The sequence below is a fragment of the Dendrobates tinctorius genome, unplaced genomic scaffold (genome assembly GCF_039654945.1).
Source record: "Dendrobates tinctorius isolate UK_male_01 unplaced genomic scaffold, ASM3965494v1 ptg000079l, whole genome shotgun sequence".
Lineage (NCBI taxonomy): Eukaryota > Metazoa > Chordata > Amphibia > Anura > Dendrobatidae > Dendrobates > Dendrobates tinctorius.
Genome location: NW_027361747.1, coordinates 8,673,993 through 8,700,616, shown reverse-complemented (window position 1 = coordinate 8,700,616; position 26,624 = coordinate 8,673,993). Strand labels below are relative to the sequence as shown.

The 26,624-nt window shown below is 43.3% G+C and overlaps 1 protein-coding gene across 2 annotated transcripts in view; it reads left to right on the top strand.

The window, feature by feature from the left end:
• The window catches only part of CORIN (corin, serine peptidase), a 562,174-nt gene that overhangs the window by 64,562 nt on the left and 470,988 nt on the right, over positions 1 to 26,624 (top strand). The gene's annotated exons all lie outside the window — the stretch shown is intronic.

The window sequence follows — 26,624 nt, the reverse complement described above, 5'->3', positions numbered from 1 at the left end:
GTATTGATTCTGGAGGAATCACTGTTTAATTTTTCCATGATATGAGGTTTAAAGTGTTTGGATTCTTGATGGTCTAACATTTCCCACATGTTTACTTTACATCAGCACAATTTTGGAACCAAATTTTTTTTTTTGTTAGGAAGTTATAAGGGTTAAAAATTGACCAACAATTTCTCATTTTTGCAACACCATTTTATTTTTACGGACCACATCACATTTGAAGCCACTTTGAGGGGTCTATATGATAGAAAATACCCAAAAGTGACACCATTCTACAAACTGCACCCCTTAAGGTGCTCAAAACCACATTCAAGAAGTTTATTAACCCTTTAAGTGCGTCACAGGAATTTTTTGAATATTTTAAAAAAATGAACATTTAACTTTTTTCACAAAAAAAATACTTCAGGTTCAATTTTATTTATTTAACAAGGGTAACAGGAGAAATTGGACTACAAAATTTATTGTGCAATTTGACCTGAGTACGCTGATACCTGATATGTGGGGGGGAATCACTGTTTCGGCGCATGGCAGATCTCAGAAGGGAAGGAGCGCCGTTTGACTTTTTCAATGCAAAATTGGCTGGAATTCAGATCGGACGCCATGTCACATTTGGAGAGCCCCTGATGCACCTAAACAGTGGAAACCCCCCACAAGTGACCCTATTTTGGAAACTAGACCCCCCCAAGGAACTTATCTAGATATGTGGTGAGAACTTTGAACCCACAAGGGCTTCACAGAAGTTTATAACGTACAGCGGTACAATTAAAAAATCATATTTTTTCCACAAAAATGATCTTTTCACCCCCAATTTTTATTTTCCCAAGGGTAACAGGACCCTAAAAGTTATTGTGCAATTTGTCCTGAGTACGCTGATACCCCACATGTGGGGGTAAACCACTATTTGGGCGCATGGCAGAGCTCGGAAGGGAAGCAGCGCCATTTGACGTTTTTGGCTTGAATTGACATCGGACACCATGTCGCGATTGGAAAACCCCTGATGTACCAAAACAGTCGAAACCCTCCACAAATGACACCATTTTGGAAACTAGACCCCCCAAGGAACTTATCTAGATGTGTGGTGAGCACTTTGACCCATCCAGTGCTTCACAAGAGTTTATAACGCCCGGGCGTGAAAATAAAAAAAAAATCGTAGTTTTTCCACAAACATGATCTTTTAGTCCCCATTTTTTTTTATTTTCCCAAGGGTAACAGGAGAAATTGGACCCCAAAAGTTGTTGTCCAATTTGTCCTGAGTACGCTGACACCCCATATGTGGGAGAAAACTACTGTATGGGCACACGTCGGGGCTCGGAAGGGAAGTGGTGACGTTTTGGAATGCAGACTTTGATGGAATGGTCTGCGGGTGTCATGTGCGTTTGGAGAGCCCCTGATGTACCTAAACTATTGACGCTCCCCACAAGTGACCCCCTTTTGGAAACTAGATCCCCCACGGAACTTATCTAGATGTGTGGTGAGCACTTTGAACCCACAAGTGCTTCACAGAAGTTTATAACGCCTGGGCGTGAAAATAAAAAAATCATTTTTTTCCACAAAAATGATTTTTGCCCCCAATTTTTTATTTTCCTAAGGGTAACAGGAGAAATTGGACCCCAAAAGTTGTTTTGCAATTTGTCCTGAGTAGGCTAAGCTATGTGGGGGTAAAACACTGTTTGGGCGCATGACAGAGCTTGGAAGGGAAGGATCATTTGACTTTTTCAACTCAGAATTGGCTGGAATTAAGATCAGACGCCATGTTGCATTTGGAGAGCACCTGATGTGCCCAAACAGTGGAAACCCCCCAATTCTAACTCCAACCCTAATCTCAGCCCTAGCCCTGGCCCTAACCCTAGCCCTAACCCTAATGGGAAAATGGAGATAAATACATTTTCTTTTAATTTTATTATTTTTCCCTAACTAAGGGGGTGATAACGTGGGGTTTGATTTACTGTTTATGGCGGGTTTTTATGTTTGGCAGCTGTCACACGCTAAAAGACGCTTTTTATTGTAAAAATAGTTTTTGCATCACCACATATTCAGAGCTATAATTTTCCCGTATTTTGACCCACTGAGTCATGTGAGGTTTTATTTTATGCGGGACGAGTTGACGTTTTTATTTGTACCATTTTTGGGCATGTGACATTTTTTGATCGCTTTTTATTCCGATTTTTGGGACGCAGAATGAACAAAAACCAGCGTTTCATGAATTTCTTTTGGGGGGGTGCGCTTACACCGTTCTGCGTGCGATAAAATTGATATAGCGGCTTTATTTTTCGGGTCAGTACGGTTACAGCGATACCTTATTTAGGTCGTTTTTTATGTTTTGTTGGTTTTATGCAATGAAAACTATTTTATATAAAAAATTAATTATTTTTGCATCGCTTTATTCTGCGAGCTATAACTTTGTTATTTTTTCGCTGATGATGCTGTATGGCAGCTCGTTTTTTGTGGGATAAGATGACGTTTTCAGCGGTACCATGGATATTTATATGCGTCTTTTTGATCGCGCGTTATTGCACTTTTTGTTCGGAGGTATGATAATAAATAATTTTTTGCTTCGTTTTTTATTTTGTAAGGGGTTCGCTAAAGGGGTTAACTAATGGGACCGTTTTATAGGGCAGGTCGTTACGGATGCGGCGATACCAAATATATGTACTTTTGTTGTTTTGTTTTTGTTTTTTTCCAAAAAATGAATTTATTGGGGGAATATTTTTTTTTTTTTTTTTTTTTTTTTTACTAATTTATTTGGCTTTTTTTTTTTTTTTTTTTTTTAATTATTTTAACACTTTTACCACGTGGGCGCCGCTGCGCTATGACGTACTATCCCGTCCCTGGGAATTAAGTCCCAGGGCACATGGACGGGATAGTATGTCATATGGGATTAAGGGGTTAACTAAGGAATTGCAAACTGTGTGGATTCCTAATAAGTGATAGTCAATTTTAGACCTGTTTAAGTGAGCGAATTAAGACCTTGTTTACACGTGAAGAATTTTAGAACACATTCTGCATTTAGAATCTTTGCGAAAACGATGTACAATGTTTTATAAATGTCCATTTATAGTGTATGCAGTTGAAAAAAACTATTTATTTTAGGCTTAGGGGAAACCTTCAGCATGCCCTTTATAATGTTAAAAGGGGTTTCCGCTTTTGATTTCCTCAACCCATAGGTTTCACATTCACTGTAAATAATAAAATCAACATTATTCACCTTCCCCTGCTCCAGTGCCCGCCATCCCTCCTTGAACTTGTAACATCATGACTACAGTGGATGTGATTGCTGCAGCCAATTACTGGGCTCAGAAGCTCTTTCAACAAAGAGTTATGAGTTATGAGTTGTAAAGTTCAGTGATTGACTGCAGTGATCATGCATGCTTTAGATGTGACTAGAGATGGGCGAACCAGATCAGTAAAGTTCGGCTCCCGTACAGAACAAATACTGTTCGGGCACGGACTCCGATCATGGGCTTCACCAGGAACTCCGTGTTACTGTTCGGGTTCATTTTTCTTGTGCTGTCATGTGCATGACAGTGCGGCAAACACCGCTTCTGATGAGCAGTAAAATTATGACCGCTGGTCAGATAGCCATGGTTCCCACACTGGCAAATGACAGCGAGAGCCCGCAGCTGTGATCGGCCCCTTGCCAACCTGAGAATACTAGCCTTCAGTTGTCTACTTTAGCTTGGCTGGTTGCCAAAAAGAGGGAGGACCCCACGCCACTTTTTTTAAATTACTTATGTAAATATTTAAAAAAAAAAAAAAACAGCATGGGGACCCCTAGGTTCTTGATAACCAACATTGCTAAAGCTGACAGCTGAGGGTTGCATCTCGGGGCTGTCAGTTTTGCCTGGCTACTTATCAAAAATACAGGTGAACCCACACCATTTTTTTTTTTTTTTTATTATTTACTAGCTGAAGAGCCTGGCGCTGCCCGGGCATAGTAACTAGCTACGGTTAGTTATAACAAATTATAATATCTATCTATCCGGTCAGGATCGCTGGTGCATTGCTAAATGATCGCTAGTGAGCTTTCAGACAGAAAGATCTCACAGCGATGCAGCAGCGACGCAGCGCACGATACTTACCTTTCACACACAGCGATCCTGACGTCCTCCCGTCCGCCTCCACGCGTCGCTCGTCGTCACAGCAGGAAGCCTCAGCAGGAAGCGCCCGACGAGAAATGGAGCCGGACATTCTCGCGCGATCAGCGATGGACAGCGGGGAGCCGGTCGTTGGTAAGTATCACACATAGCGATATCGCTAGCAATATCGCTATAACGTCACAAAACCAGTGACGTTTTAGCGATATTGCTAGCGATATCGCTTAGTGTAAAACCCCCTTAAGATCCCAGGTTTTCTACTGATCAGGCTGATATTCTCACTTATCTGCCACCATAAATATCACAGTCATGCTTTTCACCAATGGACAGGCACAAACCTTATCCATTAGTACAGTAGAGAAACCTTCACACACATTTTCATGCACCGTCAACTTGTAATTTGTCCGGCTGAGTTGCTCATGGATGTACAGCATCTGTATGCAGTATAGTATCATATTTAATGGGTTGTTATGGGAAAAGCATTACGTGCTATGTGGGTATATTCAGGTGAATTGTGGGGAAAGTAACACTTTAAAAAAACTCACAGCATCAGAGCACAGTGACACATCAATAATGCATAAAAGTGTCTGTGAGAAAATATTAAATCCACATGACATTTAGTATGTGCACTTTCCTACATTCATGTGTGTCACTTAATGATACCACATTGGAGGGGGGATTCATTTCGGTCATGTACACACTGCTCCTTTCTGGGGGACAGACGATGGCTGGAGCTTATGTTCCTGGGGATGCTAGATTTCTCCTACCATGTCAGTGTCTGCTGAAGTGTTGTCAAGTGGGAAAACTTGCGCATAGCAACCAATCACAGCTCAGTTACTTTTAACCAGCTCTGGTGAAATGAGAGATGCTTAGTGATTGGTTGCAAGGAAAACTGTTGGTCATAGCAACCAATCACAGCTTAGCTTCTTTTGAACAGCTCTGGTGAAATGAAAGATGCTTTGTGATTGGTTGGTGATGCATACACACACATTGATTTTTATATATAGAGCTTTAGAGCGCAAGTGCTGGCTGATGAATACTCCCATTAGCTGCCGCCTGCTCTCGCTGTTATTAGCAGCAGCGGGTGTAGGCTGATGGGAGTAGTAGTTCCATCAGCCAACGCCAGTGACCGGAGGTAAACTTTTTCCTCCGATCACAGCTGCGGGCTCACGCTGTCATTTGACAGCATGGGAACCGCAGCTGACTGATTGGCGGTAATGATTTTACCGCTGATCAGAGGCAGTGTTTGCCATGCTGTCATGCACATGACAGCATGGCAAACACTGGATGTTCGGGCCCCCCATTCAAGTAAATGGGGTCCGAGTTAGGGACCTGGTACTGCTCTGGTATCTAAATCCGAACTTTTAACTGTTCAGCCTAACCCGCCGGACCTGAACATGCAGAGGTCCATCCATCTTTAGTTGTGACGCCACCACTGCAGCCTGTAAACAGTCACCAAGGGCAGGGGAACCATCGCTGGAAGGTGACTAATGCTGATTTTATTAGTTTGTAGCCTATGGGCTGAAGAAACTTAATAGCATAAAACCCCTTTTAATTTCCTTCCAAATTTTTGCAGTGTATATCACCCTTTGCAATTCAACACATGTATTTTTCCTTAGATTTGAAGTGGATTTGTGCGTATAATCACATTTTCCACCATGTCTGAACATTCTCTGATAGTTTTATTCACCAATCATAAAGCTGTTACCAATAGATAAAATTGTTTCATTTACTGGCTCAGATGTTTATCATATAATGATTGTCAGAACACACAAATAGATGGACATAATATCTCATAAGACAAAAATGAAATACTAAGATGAAAATCATAAGAGATTTAAATGCAATATTTTAAGAGACAAATGTAGTTTTTTTAATATATTTATCATTAAGAATTTTCTAAATGAAATTATTGTCATAAAAAATGAAAAAAGTAAATTGTTATTGAAAAAGTGTTATCATGAGATGACAAAAGTTTCTATTGATTGCTAAAATGAATTGATTTTATAAACATAATATAAGGATAACTAGGTCTTGTTTTAAAAAATAAATACGCTTTTATTTTGTAAATGGATTTTTGGAATAGTCACATTTTTAGCAGATCTTTCACCAAATTTCATAATACAATCTGTATACATTATCAAATCTATGTATTTTCAGAATTCATATCAGAATTGCTGTAGTTGCCTGATATTAGGATGCGCCACAGAGTTAATGAATGGAATAGCTCATGAGTCCAAGTGTATTCAGTATCAGTCCACCCAGCTTATTTGACAGCTGCAGCTTGTACTGATCAGTTTCACATCTCAGCAGAAGGAGGGACACTGTCAGGAGGGTGTCACGTTGCCTTGGAAGACCTGGAGTTAGACGGTCTCGTCGGCTACTGAATCACAGGTCTTCTTTAGAGATGGTGTGATTCATGTCCTTTTTTAAATGGATTTGGTTTCCTTCAGTGCTGAGAGCGTTAAGGACTCTTTCCATGCTGGCTGAAACCATACAGCCAGATTGTTCTCAGTTGGAATTGCTTATCATATACTGGCTCTTCGCATTTAGTCCCTGCCGGTGAAAGATTTGTCTTCCTGTGTTGTGTGCTAAAGCTAAGTGGTTGGAGTGGAGTTGTAGTAGTGATCTGTAGTACGTGTGTGTTTATCTCCTTGTACCTGTTCACATCTAGTTTATTCCTTCCTGTCACTATCCTCTTCCCTATTGTTGTTTTTTGCTTTTGTATGATAGAGGTTTTCTGTTATCCCTGTTTTGTGTTTGTGTCTTGTTTACCCCTTTTTTTCTGTCCAAAGCCTCAAGGGGTGGGGGAGGGGACAGATTAGGGTTTATCAGGAGCATAGCAAGGTCGGAGACCCAGGCCTCTCTACCTTCAAGAGTACCTCCGGGACAGGAATAGTTAGGGTTCCAGTGACAGTTTGAGGCCCCTCTCTTTTACTGAAGACAGTCACAGACAGTCACAGTGTGACATACACTGAGGAGCTATGAATAAGGCTAAATGGGAGAAGACTGAGTTAAAGGGGATCTGTCAACAGCTTTTTGCTATATAATCTGAGAGCAGCATGATGTAGGGGTAGAGACCCTTATTCCAGTGATGTATCACTTACTAGGCTGCTTATTCTAGTTCTAAAAAAAGTTTTATCAGATTATCACTAGAGAACTAATTGTTTCATGCCATTTAGTCCTGCTGTTCTGCGTAACCCTACCTCCACTTATTGATTAGCAGCTTTCTGCCTAAGCACAGTGTAAACAAAAAGCAGTACACAAAAAATCTGTCTCGTGAACGGTGTTATACAGAGCTCAGCATTCATACAACTGTTAGATCTGCAGCAGATACATAATCATTTAAGAATTAATCATATTTATGGAAAATGACCATTCTTCTGACCTCCCTTTCTCTACCTTGCACAATAAAAATGTGGAACAGATTAAGTTTGGGGAAGCAGTGGGGAGCAATGTGTTTCTATACCTAGGGGTAGATTAATATGCAGTTGGGAGCAGACAGCCTGAAAGTGAAAGGAGGAGGTCTGCATTGCAGAGGAAGACAGCGTGTCACAAGCCGAGGAGCTGGTGGAGACAGCTGATGGATGGCTTTCATGTCACTAGAAAGGAGAAAGAGGCAGCACCACGTCTCTTGGCTCATAGCCTTTTCCCGCTCAACCTACTCTTCCACTTTGTCTATTCTTGAGTGTCCGCTATACCCAGCACTACTACACTTAGCTAGCAGATACCTTGAGCAACCGGTTGAGAACCTTGGCCCTAACATATCCATATCTAAAATTAACCAATGTTGGATGCCAAAACTGTTCCAATATTAAAACACAGGATCAGTCCTGAAATCAGTTTTTCCTGGATCATTTTGTAATACACAAAAGGGAATTGGGAACCTACCATGGATTGGTACGAATATGTCAAACATCTTCCAATTATAAAAATACAATAATGTGATGAAGGATAAACTGTACCAACAAAGAAAAATTAGTATCTGAGCATAATTGAAGTATACTGAGAGTAGTAGATAGATAGATAAGGAATACACTTTTACTTGTACTATTATAGACAGTATGTGAATGCAACAGAATAAAAATGACTTCATTTTACGTAAAGATTTAATACCAATGAGATCAAACATTTTAAACTAACGAAAGCAATATCATAATATAGGCCTTTCTGGGCATCTATCAGTATTATTTTATGAATCTAAACATTCACATGTTCATTTGCAAATTCCGTTTGTTCCATTTAGAGAAGCAGACAAATAGAACTCAGGTGCAAAACGGATCCGTTGCATTAACGATGTCCATAAAAGCAGTGGACCCCATTGACTGTTATGCGGTCGGTATGGTTTCTGTTTTCTTTCAGTTTTTAGAATAGAAGAATAACACAATAATTTTTTCAGTTTTATCCCAGTTAGTTAATTCCCACTTCTCAGTACATTATATGTTAAAATGAATGGTGTAATTCAAAATGACCCCTTGTTTTACAAAAAAACAAGCTCTCAATATAGCTAGAGTATGTCAAACTTATGGCTCTTGGAAGGAGAGGAGTAAAAACAAAAAATGGCCATATCTCCAAGGGGTTAATATTGTTTCGTGTTTTCATTCACTTCAGAGATTCCCCTTGTGTAAATTTGGGGATATTGATTTCTTTATTCAGATGCTTTTAATGAGACATATTTTTCCCATGTGGTGACATTTACTGTACCTTGTTAAAGCGTTAAAGATACGCTACATATTTTATCAGGAACCTTGCTGGAAAAAAAACAGGCAATAAAGAAAAACACATAAATTATTAAAGATGTAAGCTCTATACCATCTTAGAAAAAAATCTGAAGAACTTGAAAAAGTTAAATATGCATGATGCATTTCATGGTACTTTAACTGCTCAATGTGACTCTCCAGGGAACCTGTCTGTCTGAATTACATGTCTTACATACTGACTTCCGAGCCTTACTTTAACTGTGTACAGTGGTAGCTAGGGATGAGCAAGTATGCTCGTTAGGATTCAGTACTCGGCGAGTAATGAGGTACTCGAATCCTAGCGAGTAAATTTCACTACTCGCCTCGCAATATTCGGATCTCGCGCCGGCATGTGTTAGCCAATCACAGTAAAGCCACAGCTCTTTTTGTTGCGGCATTACTGTGATTCGCTGGCTGCGCAGCATCACTGTATCGCTGGAGCCTCTGGAGAGTGGTCGCATCAGCTCATGCGGCTGCTCTCCACAGGAGATCGACATGGGACCCTCGTTATTAATGGGATTACGGCGGAAAGGTGAGTATAGGTTGCTTTATTATTTTATGTTTATTACAGGTGATCGATGGCTTCTGGGAATTTGGTGTGTGCAGTGAGTACCTACTCTGTTATGTGTTGAATGTTGTGTGTATATACTGTATGTTATGTTGTGCATGTTCTGTATGTCTTTTTTTTTTTTTTTTTTTACATTCACCACATTAGCCGGATGATGGGAATACTACTTTCCTATTATCCGCTAATGCTGTCACTGTAGCGGGCATAGCCAGATGGGGCAAGTAGTCACATCGGACGATGCCCGCACAGGCCTCGCGCGCGCGCGCGCACACACACACACACACACACACACACACACACACACACACACACACACACACACACACACACACAGCCCCACAGACCCCCGCACGCATTCTCCACACACACATAATTTCCGTCCACACACATTCTCTGCCCATTACTTGCATTTCCCATAGACTTACATTGGACTCATTACTCGTTACAAGTACCCGAGTATTAGGAGCTACTCGTAATGAGTACAGCGAGTCCGAGTATTTCACTACTCGCTCATCCCTAGTGGTAGCAAATTGTATTTAATGAAAATTATTAGCTCTATCTAATTTTTAAAAAGGTTAATTCAATTTAGCAAAAATTCATGTCGTAAAGATTTATTATAGGTTTTGACTGATGAGTGGTTATCAAAGTTTTACGACATCTGTCGTTTAAAGTGAATCGTTACGAAAGGGCCATTTCTTCTCGAATTAAAGGTTTATTGATTTTCAAAAGAAAGATACAGCATAATAGATGGAGAGAAGAATCATTAAATCGAACACTTCCAATCAACAAATTAAACAGCAGCATTGTAGTAGGAACATCTTGTAGCTATATCTTGGGAACAATATTAGAGAGTGTTACATTATGGTATCCACAAAAGAAGAAAGTTTAATGGTAGAACATCAGAGACGAAACCACTGTGAAAAATCAAATAATAATCTTGAGAAGCCAAGGATGCCAACAGTTATTGATGTTAATACAAAGTTACAAAACAATGTAGTGTACTGCTAATGGGTTAAAGTTGCGTGTTGTGTGTTCATCTCCAGTATATTCAAGGGGAAAGAAAGTTCTCCCACTCAAACCGTTTAGTGACTTGTGCACGCATCTCGCCAAGAGACTGAGCCAATAATTCCATGAATTGGGTCATTACAACGTCCGCAAACCAGTCCTCTGATAAAGTAGGGCAGTCGATCTCCAATTACGAATAATAGCTGTTTTGGCTGCTTGTAGGAGGTGACCTAGGAGGGATGTTTTATATACAAGTGTAGTCATGGAAAACTTAATAAAGTGTATCCACGGATACTTCAAAACGACATCCCTCGCTACGTCTTGGACTACTTAAATAACCCCTTAACAGAAGGCTTCAAGTACTGAATAAGGCCACCACATATGTGACATTGCCATCCTATTCCTCCAAACCGCCAACACAGATCTGAGACCTCAGGAAACCACCTATTCAGAATGGCGAAAACCCTATGATTGATATATATATATATTTGTCTAATTCTGTCTGTAATGGAAATGCCACCTCGCTGATTGGTCGCAGCCTACCTGCCACGACCAATCAGTGACAGTTGCTTAGTCGTCGTGGCAATACGGCCGCATTGCTTATTGTACAGGCACATTACATCCGTTAAAGGCACCACTGCTGCATTGCTCATTACACAGGCACAGTCCTGTACATAATGTATTCTGGAGTACAATACATTAGGTAATTAGGAACAGTAGAACAGTGACTGCAGCTCTGGGTGTAACTTGCATACAATACATTAGGTGACAGCAGAAAAGTGAATGCAGCTCTGGGTGTAACTGGAGTACAGTACATTAGGTAAGATCTGAACAGTGACTAGCTCTGGCTGTAACAGGAGTATAATGCATTAGGTAAGAGCAGAATGGTGACTGCAGCTCTGGGTGTAACTGGACTACAGTACATTAGGTAAAAGCAGAACAATGACTGCAGATCTGGGTGTAACTGGAGTACAATACATTAGGTAACAGCAGAACAGTGACTGCAGCTCTGGGTGTAACTGGCCTACAATACATTAGGTAAAAGCAGAACAGTGACTGCAGCTCTGGCTGTAACTGGAGTACAATACATTAGGTAACAGCAGAACAGTGACAGCAGCTCCGGGTGTAACAGGAGTATAATACACTAGATGGTGGCCCGATTCTATCACATCGGGTATTCTAGAGTCTCTGTTAAATTAAAAAATAGTTATATACTCACCTTCCGACGACCCCCGGACTCTGTCCCTCCTCTCATCACGCTCCCGGCATCTTCCGGTCCCAGTAATGCTTAGCGAGAAGGGCCGGAGATGACGTCACTCTCGCGAGAGCGCAACGTCATCAGCAGTGCTTCGCGCTAAGCATTACTGGGACCGAAAGGTGCCGTGAGCATTATGAGAGGAGAGAAAGAGTCCGGGGGCCGTCGGTAGGTGAGTATATCACTATTTTTTATTTTAACAGAGACTCTAGAATACCCGATGCGATAGAATCGGGCCACCATTTAGTGTGTGTGTGTGTGTGTGTGTGTGTGTGTGTATGTATGTATGTATGTATGTATGTATATGTGTGTGTATATATATATATATATATATATATATATATATATATATATATATATCTAATATATAAAGCTCAAAGTGTGTATGTATGTATGTGTGTGTGTATGTCCGGGATAGGCATCGGCATCGTCGCAGCTACAGCCACAAAATTTGGCACAGTCACACGTCTGGACCCCGAGCGTCCTAAGCTATGTTGTGAGGCGAAATTTTAACCCCGCGCGTTCCAATTCACCAAACAATTTTACCCCTATCTGCATACTGGGGGAAAAAGTGTGTGCGCGTCAACCCCCGCCCCTCATTGTGATGTCACAAAGGTTCATCAAAGGTTGCAAGCCCTGCCGCCGCTCATTATGATGTCATAATGGTTGACTGGAATGGAGGATGTATGATGAGTGTATGGGCACCGGACTATGGGATGGAGGATATGTATGACAGGTATATGGGCACGGGACTATGGGATGGAGGATATGTATATGGGCACGGGACTATGGGATGGAGGATATGTATGACGGTTATATGGGCAAGGGACTATGGATGGCGGATATGTATATGGGCACGGGACTATGGGATGGAGGATGTGTGACGGGTATATGGGCATGGGACTATGGGATGGAGGATGTGTGATGGGTATATGGGCACTCGACTATGGGATGGAGGATATGTATGATGGGTATATCATAGAATCGTAGAGTTGGAAGGGACCTCCTGGGCCATCTGGTCCAACCCCCTGCTCAAAGCAGGATTCGCTAAATCATCCCAGTCAGATGTCTGTCCAGCCTCTGTTTGAAGACTTCCATTGAAGGAGAACTCACCACTTCTCGTGGCAGCCTGTTCCACTCATTGATCACTCTAACTGTCAAAAAGTTTTTTCTAATATCTAATCTGTGTCTCTTCCCATTCAGTTTCATATGGGCACGGAACTATGGGATGGCGGATATGTGTGATGGGTATATGGGAACAGGACTATGGGATGGAGGATATGTATGATGGGTATATGGGCATGGGACTATGAGATGAAGGATGTGTGATGGGTATATGGGCACGGGACTATGGAATGGAGGATGTGTGATGGGTATATGGGCACGGGACTATGGGATTGAGGATGTGTGATGGGTATATGGGCACGGGACTATGGGATGGAGGATATGTATGACGGGTATATGGGCACGGGACTATGGGATGGAGGATATGTATGACGGGTATATGGGCACGGGACTATGGGATGGAGGATAATTATAATCTTCAGCTAGTAATATATACACACATATACATACATATATACATACACACACACACACACACACACACACACACACATACATACACACTTTGAGCTTTATATATTAGATAATGCCCATGTACCCATCACACATCCTTCATCTCATAGTCCCATGCCCATATACCCATCTTACATATCCTCCATCCCATAGTCCTGTTCCCATATACCCATCACACATATCCGCCATCCCATAGTCCCGTGCCCATATACCCGTCATACATATCCTCCATCCCATAGTCGAGTGCCCATATACCCATCACACATCCTTCATCTCATAGTCCCGTGCCCATATACCCATCATACATATCCTCCATACCATAGTCGAGTGCCCATATACCCATCACACATCCTCCATCCCATAGTCCCGTGCCCATATACCCATCACACATCCTCCATCCCATAGTGCCGTGCCCATATACATATCCGCCATCCCATAGTCCCGTGCCCATATAAGCGTCATACATATCCTCCATCCCATAGTCCCGTGCCCATATACATATCCTCCATCCCATAGTCCTGTGCCCATATACCTGTCATACATATCCTCCATCCCATAGTCTGGTGCCCATATACTCATCACACATCCTCCATTCCATAGTCAACCATTATGACATCATAATGAGCGGCGGCAGGGCTTGCAACCTTTGATGATATCAGCGTCGCCATGGCAACCGTTGTGACATCATAATGAGGGTTCGGGGCTTGATACGCACACACTGCTTCCCCAGTATGCAAATAGGGGCATTGTGACATCACAATGAGGGGCGGGGCTTGACGCGCACACACTTTTTTCCCCCAGTATGCAGATAGGGGCAAAATTGTTTGGTGAATTGGAACGCGCGGGGTTAAAATTTCGCCTCACAACATAGCTTAGGACGCTCTCGGGGTCCAGACGTGTGACTGTGCCAAATTTTGTGGCTGTAGCTGCGACGGTGCCGATGCCTATCCCGGACACACACACACACACACACACACACACACACACACACACACACACACACACACACACACTGGCCACTTTATTAGGTACACCTGTCCAACTGTGTGTTAAGACTTAATTTCTAATCAGCCAATCACACGGCGGCAACTCAGTGCATTTAGGCATGTAGACATGGTCAAGACAATCTCCTGCAGTTCAAACCGAGCATCAGTATGGGGAAGAAAGGTGATTTGAGTGCCTTTGAACGTGGCATGATTGTTGGTGCCAGAAGGGCTGGTCTGAGAATTTCAGAAACTGCTGATCTACTGGGATTTTCACGCACAACCATCTCTAGGGTTTACAGAGAATGGTCCGAAAAAGAAAAAAAATCCAGTGAGCGGCAGTTCTGTGGCCGGAAATGCCATGTTGATGCCAGAGGTCAGAGGAGAATGGGCAGACTGGTTCGAGCTGATAGAAAGGCAACAGTGACTCAAATTGCCACCCGTTACAACCAAGGTAGGCAGAAGAGCATCTCTGAACGCACAGTGCATCGAACTTTGAGGCAGATGGGGTACAGCAGCAGAAGACCACACTGGGTACCACTCCTCTCAGCTAAGAACAGGAAACTGAGGCTACAATTTGCACAAGCTCATCGAAATTGGACAGTAGAAGATTGGAAAAACGTTGCCTGGTCTGATGAGTCTCGATTTCTGCTGCGACATTCGGATGGTGGGTCAGAATTTGGCATAAACAACATGAAAGTATGGATCCATCCTGCCTTGTATCAACGGTTCAGGCTGGTGGTGGTGGTGGTGTCATGGTGTGGGGAATTTTTTCTGGGCACTCTTTGGGCCCCTTGGTACCAATTGAGCATCGTTGCAATGCCACAGCCTACCTGAGTATTGTTGCTGACCATGTCCATCCCTTTATGACCACAATGTACCCAACATCTGATGGCTACTTTCAGCAGGATAATGCGCCATGTCATAAAGCTCGAATCATCTCAGATTGGTTTCTTGAACATGACAATGAGTTTACTGTACTCAAATGGCCTCCTCAGTCACCAGATCTCAATCCAATAGAGCATCTTTGGGATGTGGTGGAACGGGAGATTCGCATCAGGGATGTGCAGCCGACAAATCTGCGCCAACTGTGTGATGCCATCATGTCAATATGGTCCAAAATCTCTGAGGAATGCTTCCAGCACCTTGTTGAATCTCTGCCACAAAGAATTGAGGCAGTTCTGAAGGCAAAAGGGGGTCCAACCCCTTACTAGCATGGTGTACCTAATAAAGTGGCCAGTGAGTGTACATACATGCACACTTTGAGCTTTATATATTAGATATACTCAATGTGGGTGTGTATGTATGTCTGGGATTGGCATCCGCACCGTCGCAGCTACAGCCACAAAATTTTGCACAGTCACACGTCTGGACCCCGAGAGCATCATAGGCTATGTTGTGAGGCAAAATTTTAACCCTGCGCGTTCCAACTCACCAACCAATTCACCAAACAATTTTACCCCTATCTACATAATGGGGAAACAGTGAAAGGAAAAGTGTTGGAGGCAAATTGACAGCTGCCAGATTTGAACAAGGGGGACTTAAACAATGAGAGCGATGGCGCCAAAGAATATATACCGTACAGTTGCTAAGGTGGTGCCCTGACATGGGACACTCGCCACACATGGGGATATGAACACACACACAAAATGCGCCACACACCACCACGTGCTTCAACACATATACCACCCTCAGCACACATTTCACCACACATACACCAACCTCGCCACATAAAAGTCAAAACACAAAAATCGCCACTCAAAACTCGCCACGCTGTCCCAGAGCTGTTTAAAAGATGAAAAATGAGCTGTGATTGGTTGCGATCAGCATCAGTTTTCTTTGTAGACAGTTGTGGTAACTGAGGCCTATTATTCTTATAATTTCTATGGTGTTATCGTTTATTAGATACACGGCTCAGCAGGCAGTATCACACAGAATAGGATTAGATACATGGCTTAGCAGTCAGTATCACACAGGATAGGGTTAGATACACAGCTGAGCAGTCAGTATCACACAGGATAGGATTAGATACACAGCTGAGCAGTCAGTAACACACGATAGGATTAGATACACAGCTCAGCATAAAGTATCACACAGGAGAGGATACTTGGGTAATCGCTTAGTTAATTTGTGTTGCAAATCTGTAATGCTGAATATATGATGTGAAATGTTTTTATGTGCAATATACAGTATATGCCCAGGCAACGCCGGGTGCTTCAGCTAATATATATATATATATATATATATATATAATATACACATACAGTTGTGGCCAAAAGTATTGACACCCCTGCAATTCTGTCAGATAATACTCAGTTTCTTCCTGAAAATGATTGCAAACACAAATTCTTTGGTATTATTATCTTCATTTAATTTGTCAAATGAAAAAACGCGAAAAGAATTGTCCTAAAGCCAAATTGGATATAATTTCACACCAAACATAAAAGAGGGTGGACAAAAGTATTGGCACTGTTCGAAAAATCATGTGATGCTTCTCTAATTTGTGTAACTTACCTGTGGCACCTAACAACAGGTGTTGGCAATAACTAAATCACACTTGCAGCCAGTTGACATGGATTAAAGTTGACTCAACCTCTGTCCTGTGTCCTTGTGTGTACCACATTGAGCATGGAGAAAAGAAAGAAGACCAAAGAACTGTCTGAGGACTTGAGAAACCAAATTGTGAGGAAGCATGAGCAATCTCAAGGCTACAAGTCCATCTCCAAAGACCAGAATGTTCCTGTGTCTACCGTGCGCAGTGTCATCAAGAAGTTTAATGCCCATGGCACTGTGGCTAACCTCCCTAGATGTGGACGGAAAAGAAAAATTGACAAGAGATTTCAGCGCAAGATTGTGCAGATGTTGGATAAAGAACCTCGACCAACATCCAAACAAGTTCCATCTGCCCTGCAGTCCGAGGGTACAACAGTGTCAACCCGTACTATCCGTCGGCGTCTGAATGAAAAGGGACTGTATGGTAGGAGACCCAGGAAGACCCCACTTCTTACCCCAAGACATAAAAAAGCCAGGCTGGAGTTTGCCAAAACTTACCCGAAAAAGCCTAAAATGTTTTGGAAGAATGTTCTCTGGTCAGATGAGACAAAAGTAGAGCTTTTTGGGCAAAGGCATCAACATAGAGTTTACAGGAGAGAAAAAAGTGGCATTCAAAGAAAAGAACACGGTCCCTACAGTCAAACATGGCGGAGGTTCCCTGATGTTTTGGGGTTGCTTTGCTGCCTCTGGCACTGGACTGCTTGACCGTATGCATGGCTTTATGAAGTCTGAAGACTACCAACAAATTTTGCAGCATAATGTAGGGCCCAGTGTGAGAAAGCTGGGTCTCCCTCAGAGGTCATGGTTCTTCCAGCAGGACAATGACCCAAAACACACTTCAAAAAGCACTAGAAAATGGTTTGAGAGAAAGCACTGGAGACTTCTAAGGTGGCCAGCAATGAGTCCAGACCTGAATCCCATAGAACACCTGTGGAGAGATCTAAAAATGGCAGTTTGGAGGAGGCACCCTTCAAATATCAGGGACTTGGAGCAGTTTGCCAAAGAAGAATGGTCTAAAATTCCAGCAGAGCATTGTAAGAAACTCATTGATGGTTACCGGAAGCGGTTGGTCGCAGTTATTTTGGCTAAAGATTGTGCAACCAAGTATTAGGCTGAGGGTGCCAATACTTTTGTCTGGCCCATTTTTGGAGTTTTGTGTGAAATGATCAATGTTTTGCTTTTTGCCTCATTCTCTTTTGTGTTTTTTTCATTTAAGACAAATTAAATGAAGATAATACCAAAGAATTTGTGTTTGCAATCATTTTCAGGCAGAAACTGAGTATTATCTGACAGAATTGCAGGGGTGTCAATACTTTTGGCCACAACTGTATATATAGGCAGCACGGTGGCTCAGTGGATAGCACTCCAGCATTGCAAAGCTGGAGTCCTGGGTTCGAATCCCACCAAGGACAACATCTGCAAGGAGTTTGTATGTTCTCCCCGTGTTTGTGTGGGTTTCCTCCGGGTACTTCGGTTTCCTCCCACATTCCAAAGACATTCTGATAGGGAATTTAGATTGTTAACCCCATCGGGGACAGTAATGTGTGCAAACTGTAAAGTGCAGCAGAATATGTTAGCGCTATATAAAAGGTTAATATATATATATATATATATATATATATATTTATATATATCAATTTAATTACTAGTTTCTTGTGCTTTACTGTCAATTACTGATTTATGAGATAAGTAAAAGCATTTAGTCCACTACTCCTTTGTGAATTTTTGTTGAAGTTCAGTTTCCTAAGCCCTACAGAATGGGGGGTTAACACAGATCAGAGTTTAAAAATAGCTTATAGACCTCAGAGATTGCATGCGAGGGACCCTTGGGGGCAGCACACATTCTTTAAAAGGGGGTCAAGAGTTGAGCTTTTCTTTTCATCATTATTAGAATAGTTGTTATTCTAATGTGAATAAAATACAAAAAGACCATGGCCTTTATTCATCAACACTGGTATTTTGTGCGCCAGTCTTAATGAAGCATGTGCTGAGGTAGAATGCAGCTCTTAATGAATCTTTCAAATGCCATGCACCGCAAGAAATGTCTGCTAGTTGGCGACCGGAGTGAATTTCCATCCTATTTTTCGCCACTTTTTAACTTATGATGGATTTGTTGGCTGCACTCAGCCACGCCCCCTCATGTTCAAGGTCCACCCACTAATAAAAAAAAAAGTTTTGCATTTGCTGGAACAAAAATGTTTAAATAAAAAATTAGTGAAGGTAAAATATTTTTGTGCAGTTGTGACATGAAAAAACTACGTTAGACATAAGTCTATAAGTTCCCAATCTGGCAACACTATAGTCTAAGATAATTTCTTTTTATACTTCATCTTACTGTAAAATCTGTTTTCTGTTACACAACTGATAGAAAGTAAGTTTCCCAATTTCATTTAATTTTTCATGGAAAGCTATTGGAAATGTCTTCTTTAACACCTTCACCCTGAAGCTTGTTTTCACCTCCCTGAACAGGCCAATTTTGAAAAGGATCAGTTTATGAAGTAATAACGCTTCAACAGATCCCACCAATTCTGAGAGTGTTTTCTTGTGACATATTGTACTTCATGATAGTGGTAAAATTTGTTAGATATGACTTGCATTTATTTGTGAAAATATTCGAAATTTGACAAAAATTTTGATATTTTCAAACTTAATTTATATGCCCTTAAACCAGAGAGTTATGTCACACAAAATAGTTACTAAATAACATTTCCCACATGTCTACTTTACATCAGAACAATTTTTTAAACATAATTTTTTTTGCTAGGAAGTTGGACGTGTTAAAAGTTGACCAACGATTTCTCATTTTTCCAACAATAATAAAATAAGAAAATTAAAAAAACATGTTGGGAACTTGGATCCTCCATAATTTTCAGAAGCAGCAGAGGGAAAGCTGATGGCTGATGTTAATATTCTGGGAAGGAGCCAATAGCCATAAAAAGACGGATACCGCCGGATCCTAGGTCAGACGGCATCCACAATACAGTGCCCCCATCTGCCTCATTATAGGGTCACCTTTTGGCATAACCATGCCCTTTTCCACATACACTTATTAACTACTTATTGTACCACTAGTTTTAGTGTATATGAATACATTCTAGTGCTTATCATTTTTTAGTTACAGTATATACTCGAGTATAAGCTGACCCGAGTATAAGCTGAGGCCTCTAATTTTGCCACAATAAAATGGGAAAACTTATTGACTCGAGTATAAGCCTAGGGTGGAAAATGCAGCAGCTACTGGTAAATTTCAAAAATAAAAATAGATGCCAATAAAAGTAAAATTAATTGAGACATCAGTAGGTCAAATGTTTTTGAATATCCATGTCGAATCAGGAGCCCCATATAATACTCCATATAGTTCATGATGGGCCCCATAAGATACTTCATACAAAATACGCCCCATATAATGCTGCACAAAGTTTAATAATGGCCCCATAAGATGCTCCTTAGAATAATATGCCCCATATGCTGCTCTGTTGTGAATTCTCTTGATCTGACTTCTGAGTCGGGGCTCCCTCCGGTGGTTACTGCGGGTAGTGGAGCTGGCCGGGTTGACAGAAGTCTGCCACCTTACGACGATGATTGGAAATCAGGGGTTATGACTGGGAGGATATAAGTGAGCAGGCTTCCCTCAGTTGCTGCTAGTGATTGTTTCTTCCTGTGCATTTTGAGGTCTGCTGTCTCCTGCCTGATCCGGCATTTTTCAGTTAAGTTGTTCATTTGCTAATCCTTTGCATCTGATCTGGTTTTGTCTCTGCTTTACTGTGAGGGTTCAGCGTGCTCTGTTATGAGCTCATTTTCTGCTCCTCCAGTTGAGAGTTCTCCTTCCGTTCTCCCTCTGGTGGTGACAGGAGGTAGTGAGGTTGGTTTAAGTGGTAGTCATCTGCCAACTGATGAGGAGGATAACGATTGGATCTCTGGAGTATCAGACTGGATATAAGACAGCCGACGCCCTATCTTGATGCTGGTGATTCAGTCTGCTTTTCAGGTCTTGGACTTCAGCTCTCTTCCAGTCTTCTCAAGTTAAGTTTGTTTTTTTGCTAATGTTCACACTTGCGCTTGTTGGTCAATTCAGTTTCTTGTGTGGTCAGCCTGCCCCTGCTGGAGCTATGCTGAACTTCCACTCCTATTTATCTGTATTTGCCAATTTGCCTTTTTGTCCCCTATTAGATTGGCCTCTTTTTGCTCTGTTTCAGAATATTTCAGAGTACTGATATAGTGGGAGAAGTCTAGTGACTTCAGGGTTAATTTTGCTATCAGACGTGTTGGACATTATTTTTGGTGGGGTTTTTTGGCAGCTTGCAGACAGTGGCTTTCCTTTCCTGTCCTTTCTAGTTAGTCGGGCCCCATCGTTTGCTCAGCCTATTTTCCTGCCTTTGTGCTTTCATCTTGTTTCACCGTGAATACATGTGGGGGGCTGTCTTTCCTTTGGGGTCTGCTCTGGGGCAGTTAGTTTTCCTCTTTTCCTGCTTTAGGCTTATGTAGCTCTCCGGTTGTGACGAGGCGTCTAGGACCATCGTAGGAACGCTCCATGACTGCTGCTAGTTGTGTGGTTAGGATCAGGGATCTGCAATCTGCATAGTTACCGACCTCTCTGTTTTTCTGAGACTTAGCTTGTTGTTTTTTTTTCCTCCTCGGTGACCCATTCATAACAGTGCTCCCTGCTGGGGCAGTGCTGGACCCCACTCCATATGTTACTGCTTGTGTCAGTTTGTTCAGTCCCCTGTTATTAGTCTCTTTTGCTTTGCTGCCAGTTCACACCAGAATGCTGATATAGTGGGGGAAAGGTTGTGAGACCTCAGTGTTTTTTGTACATCAGACGTGTTGGATTTTTTAGGGTTTTTGCGTGATTTCCTATCTAGACAGTTTGGGCCCCATCATTTGCTCTGTCTATTTTATACTCTGGGGCAGTTTAGATTTCACCTTTCTTGCTTTAAGCTTAGTTAGTTCTCTGGCTGTGCTGAGGCGTCTAGGGCATCGTAGGTACGCCCCACGGCTACTGCTAGTTGTGGTGTTAGGATTAGGGGTCTGCTGTTAGGAGTCTGATTTCTCCCTTCTCTGTGGTGAAATCTAGACCCTTACATGCTGCAGTCTCCTGCGGTTCATCTGCAGTAAAGGAGATTGCAGAGGAGAGTGCTTTGCGGCAACTCTCTCCAGAGGCTAAGTCCTCCACTGAGCATGCTCATGGGACGAGCTCTCATTGGAGTTCGGGAGTCACATGCTCAGGTCCTGTGTCTAATCCTATTGGCTCCTCCTGGAGTCTGGGAGATCTCCGGAAGGTCCCGTTTGGTATAAAAAGCGCGCATGACTGTTCTGCCATGCGCTAGTATTTCATACTGCTGCTGTATGTATGCTGACGGATGCTTGGACTGGTGACTGACTTATTATGAAACCCCTTTCCTCTGATAATACGAATGTGTGAGTGATTGGGCAGCCGCCAGTAGCAGCGCTTGCGCCAGCGTGCTCCAGCTATATCTGTCTCAGCAGCTAGCGTCCTGCATCGCGCCAGCGATATTGCGGAGTCTCTTCTTTGGCTTCATTCACACCGCGCTGCGATTGCAGTTCTCCGAGCATTTGCAGTTGCGAAGCCACGCACCTCTTTTTCACGGTAGGTCCTTTTGAGAGTAGTCCTGATGCTTAAGGCTACTCCTGTGACTTTTTAATACCATGTCTATATCGCTGTTGTTCTGTGAGTTAAACAGACAGTGTTTTTGTGTGCTTTAAGTTTGCAGCTCTGTGTCCTCAACAGAGCTTGCTTTGGTGCACTCTGGGTGCAGTTAACCCCATGCACATTAACACCACAGTGCTCTGCCTCTCTAGCAGCGGTCATATCACCTGCTGCACGGTGGTCCCCGAGTGGCGAAGGCACTTTAATTATTTATTTTTTTTAGTGCCTTCCGCCACTCCTAACATCTGCAATCTGCTGAGTTACCAACCTTCCTGGTGTCCTGGTGGCCTAGCATATTCCTGCTATCCTCCTCGGTGACCTATTCATAACACTGCTCCATAAAGGTTATGGCCCCATAAGATGCTCCCTAGAATAATATGTCCCATATGCTGCTCCATAAAGGTTATGGCCCCATAAGATGCTCCATAGGATATGCCCCATATGCTGCTCCATAAAGGTTATGGCCCCATATGATGCTCCATAAAGGTTATGGCCCCATATGATGCTCCATAGAATAGGCACCATATGATGCTCCATAAAGGTTATGGCCCCATAAGATGCTCCATAAAATATGCCCATATGCTGCTGCCGCAAATTTTAAAAAAAATGACATACCCCTCATCACTGGGGGCCAGGTGCCGGTGTCCTGAGCAGGCGGGGACACCGATGCACTATAGGGGCCAGGTTCCGGTGTCACCGCTGGCTCAGGGCCCCCGGCACCTGCTATATTCACCAGTCCCCGTTCCATTGCTGCGTGCCGGTCTGTCTTCCGGGTCTCTGCAGTGACTGTTCAGGCAGAGGGCGCGCACTAACTACATCATCGCGCCCTCTGACCTGAACGTCACAGCCAGAGGATGCGGAAGACAGAGCGGCACGCGGCGGTGAAACGGGGACTGGTGACTATAGCATGGCTCCCCCCGTACTCCCCATCATACTCACTCCCTCCTGGCGTGTTTCTACAGCCCCGTCTTCTCCCATAGTCTCCAGCGTTGCAGCCTGTCCTGCGCTGTATGGCTCCCCCTGTTGCATGCATGGCTCTCCCGGTCCCCCATCCCATCTTGTATGCAGCTTGAGGGGTTCAGTTTTTAGAATGGTGTCACTTTTGGGTATTTTCTGCCATATAGACCCCTCAAAGTGACTTAATGTGAGGTGGTCCCTAAAAAAAATGGTTTTGTAAATTTAGTTGTAAAAAGGAGAAATCGCTGGTCAACTTTTAACCCTTATAACTTCCTAACAAAAATAATTTTTGTTTCAAAAATTGTGCTGATGTAAAGTAGACATGTGGGAAATGTTATTTATTAACTATTTTGTGTGATATATTTCTCTGTTTTAGGGGCATAAAAATTCAAAGTTTGAAAATTGTAAAATTTTCCAAATTTTTGCCAAATATCCGTTTTTTACACAAATAAACGCAAGTTATACCAAAGAAGGTTTACCACTAACGTGAAGTACAATATGTCATGAAAAAATATTCTCAGAATCACCAAGATCTGTTGAAGCGTTCCAGAGTTATTACCTCATAAAGGGACAGTGGTCAGAATTGTAAAAATTGTCCTGGTCATTAACGTGCAAACCACCCTTGGGGGTAAAGGGGTGAATGTACATTCTGCACCCCATCTTGACTGAAAAATGCCAGAAATGTAGAAATTTTTGCAAATTTATTAAAAAAGAAAAACTGAAATATCACATGGTCATAAGTTTTCATACCCTTTCCTCAGTATTAAGTAGAAGCACCCTTTTGACCTAGTACAGCCATGAGTCTTCTTGGGAATGATGCAACAAGTTTTTCACACCTGGATTTGGGGATCCCCTGCCATTCTTCCTTGCAGATTCTCTCCAGTTCCGTCAGGTTGCATGGTGAATGTTGGTGGCCAGCCATTTTCATCTCTCTAGAGATGCTCAATTGGATTTAGATCTGTGCTCTGGCTGGGTCAGTCAAGAATGGTCACAGTTGTTCTGAAGCCACTCCTTTGTTATTTTATCTGTGTGCTCGGGGTCATTCTTTTGTTGGAAGGTGAACCTTCAGCCAAATCTGAGGTCCAGAGCACTCTGGAAGAGGTTTTCATCAGGATATCTCGGTACTTGGCTGCAATCATATTTCCTTCAATTTCAACCATCCGTGCTGTCACTGCAGCTTCAAAGCACCCCCATAGCATGATGCTGCCACCACTATGTTTCACTATTGGGATTATATTGGGCAGGTGATGAGCAGTGCCTGGTTTTCTCCACACTGCTTAGAATTATATCCAAAAAGTTCTATCTTCATCTCATCAGACCAGAGAATCTTATTTCTCATAGTCTGGGAGTCCTTCATGTGTTTTTTAGCAAACTCTATTCAGGCTTTCATATGTCTGGCACTGAGGAGAGGCTTCCGTCAGGCCACTCTGCCATAAAAGCCCGGCTGGTGGAGGGCTGCAGTGATAGTTGACTTTGTGGAACTTTCTCCCATCTCCCTACTACATCTTTGAAGCTCAGCCGCAGTGATCTTGGGATTCTTCTTTACCTCTCTCACCAAGGCTCTTCTCCCTCGATTGCTCAGTTTGGCTGGACATCCATATCTAGATAAACTTCTGGTGGTCTCAAACTTCTTCCATGTAAGGAACCTTGATTACTTCAGAAATTCTTTTGTTACCTTGGCCAGATGTGTGCCTTGCCACAATTGTGTCTTTGAGCTCCTTGGCTAGTTCCTTTGACCTCATGATTCTCATTTGGTTTGACATGCACTGTGAGCTGTGAGGTCTTATATAGAGAGGTGTGTGCCTTTCCAAATCAAGTCCTATCAGATTAATTAAACACAGCTGGACTCCAGTGAAGGAGTAGAACCATCTCTAGGAGTATCACAAGGAAATAGACAGCATGTGACTTAAATATGAGTATCTCACCATGTGATTTTTCAGTTTTTATTTGGTCGTCCATGACGGCACCACCTGAGAGAGGGGATCCGCCCTTCAGGAACGGGAAACCTACAGATACAAAAGGGCGGCACCTCTCCCACGCATCAGTTGGTTTCCTGTTCCTAGAGAACAGGACTTCCTACAGATCATCCGTCATGGATCATCAAGGAAATTCCCAGGCTGGCTGACCGACTCAGGTAGCAGGGGGGTCTCCTACCTCGGTCAGTGCGGGGTCCCTGGAAGCGCCACAGTGGGGCCGGGCAGGTCTCCACGGCAGTGTGCAGAGCAGGTGGAGCAAGGGGTCCGGAGGACAGTTGTCTCCAGAGTGCCAGCACCGGAGGTATGTAAACCCCAGGCCCTTCCTGGAGTGTTCCCCCCGGGGTCCGGTTTTCTCAACCTGGTCCTGTGTTAGCGCCCAGTCAGCAGGTGCATGTCGGTGCACGGGGAGCTGGAGGCATACGGGGGCGCCGTGCCAGCTCCTCACGCGTTCCCGCGGTCTCAGTTTGAACGGCGGAAGTGACGCGGCGGAGGGGGCGGGGCCGGGAATGCTGAAACCGGAAGTCGGGTGCCGGCCGGCTTCTTTGTATGCGCTGCAGGAGCGCGGCGGTCCTGGGTCGCGTGCAGCAGCCGGGGGGGCGGCCGGAGCATGGGGCAGGTTCTGGTCACAGGAGGGTCCCAGGTGGGAGGTGCCCTCGGCCAGAACCCTGCTGACCTGGATATTCTGAGGCAATATAAGGCAGGCTGGGACGCTGCTGGGGTGCTTCTGAAGGCCCATTGCAGCAATGGAAACGACGGAAGCCCCCATAGACCAACAGGATGAGGTGCAGGAGCACCCGCAGAGAAAGGCCTCAGTGAAGCCTCATACAAGTGGCCAGCAGAAGAAGCAAGGACGAACGAGCAGACAGAGCCGCAGAAGTTCCTCCAGACTGAAGGATCCCCCTGCCTCCCTCCGTGATCCGGTACCTGCTTCGACTGCATGGATAAGAGACCTCCATTAAAGTACCCCGATGCAGTGTTCCCTTATGTTTTTTCTCAGGGGAAGAAAAGTTTGGGAAAACAAACACAGGGAGTGTGCCCTCTGTAGTTGCCCCTTGCCAGATGCCCACCCTAAAAAGTTGTGTCAGCCGTGCGTGCGACAGACGGTAGGGTTTAAAAGGGAGCGATAGTCCATGGGTAGATTGGCAGGCCCTTACACTCTCCCCCGTTTATACAGGTAGTGGAAGAGATGCCTGACTTCACCACAAGCCTGAGGGAGATAATCAGGACAGAGATGAAAGCCCTATCAAG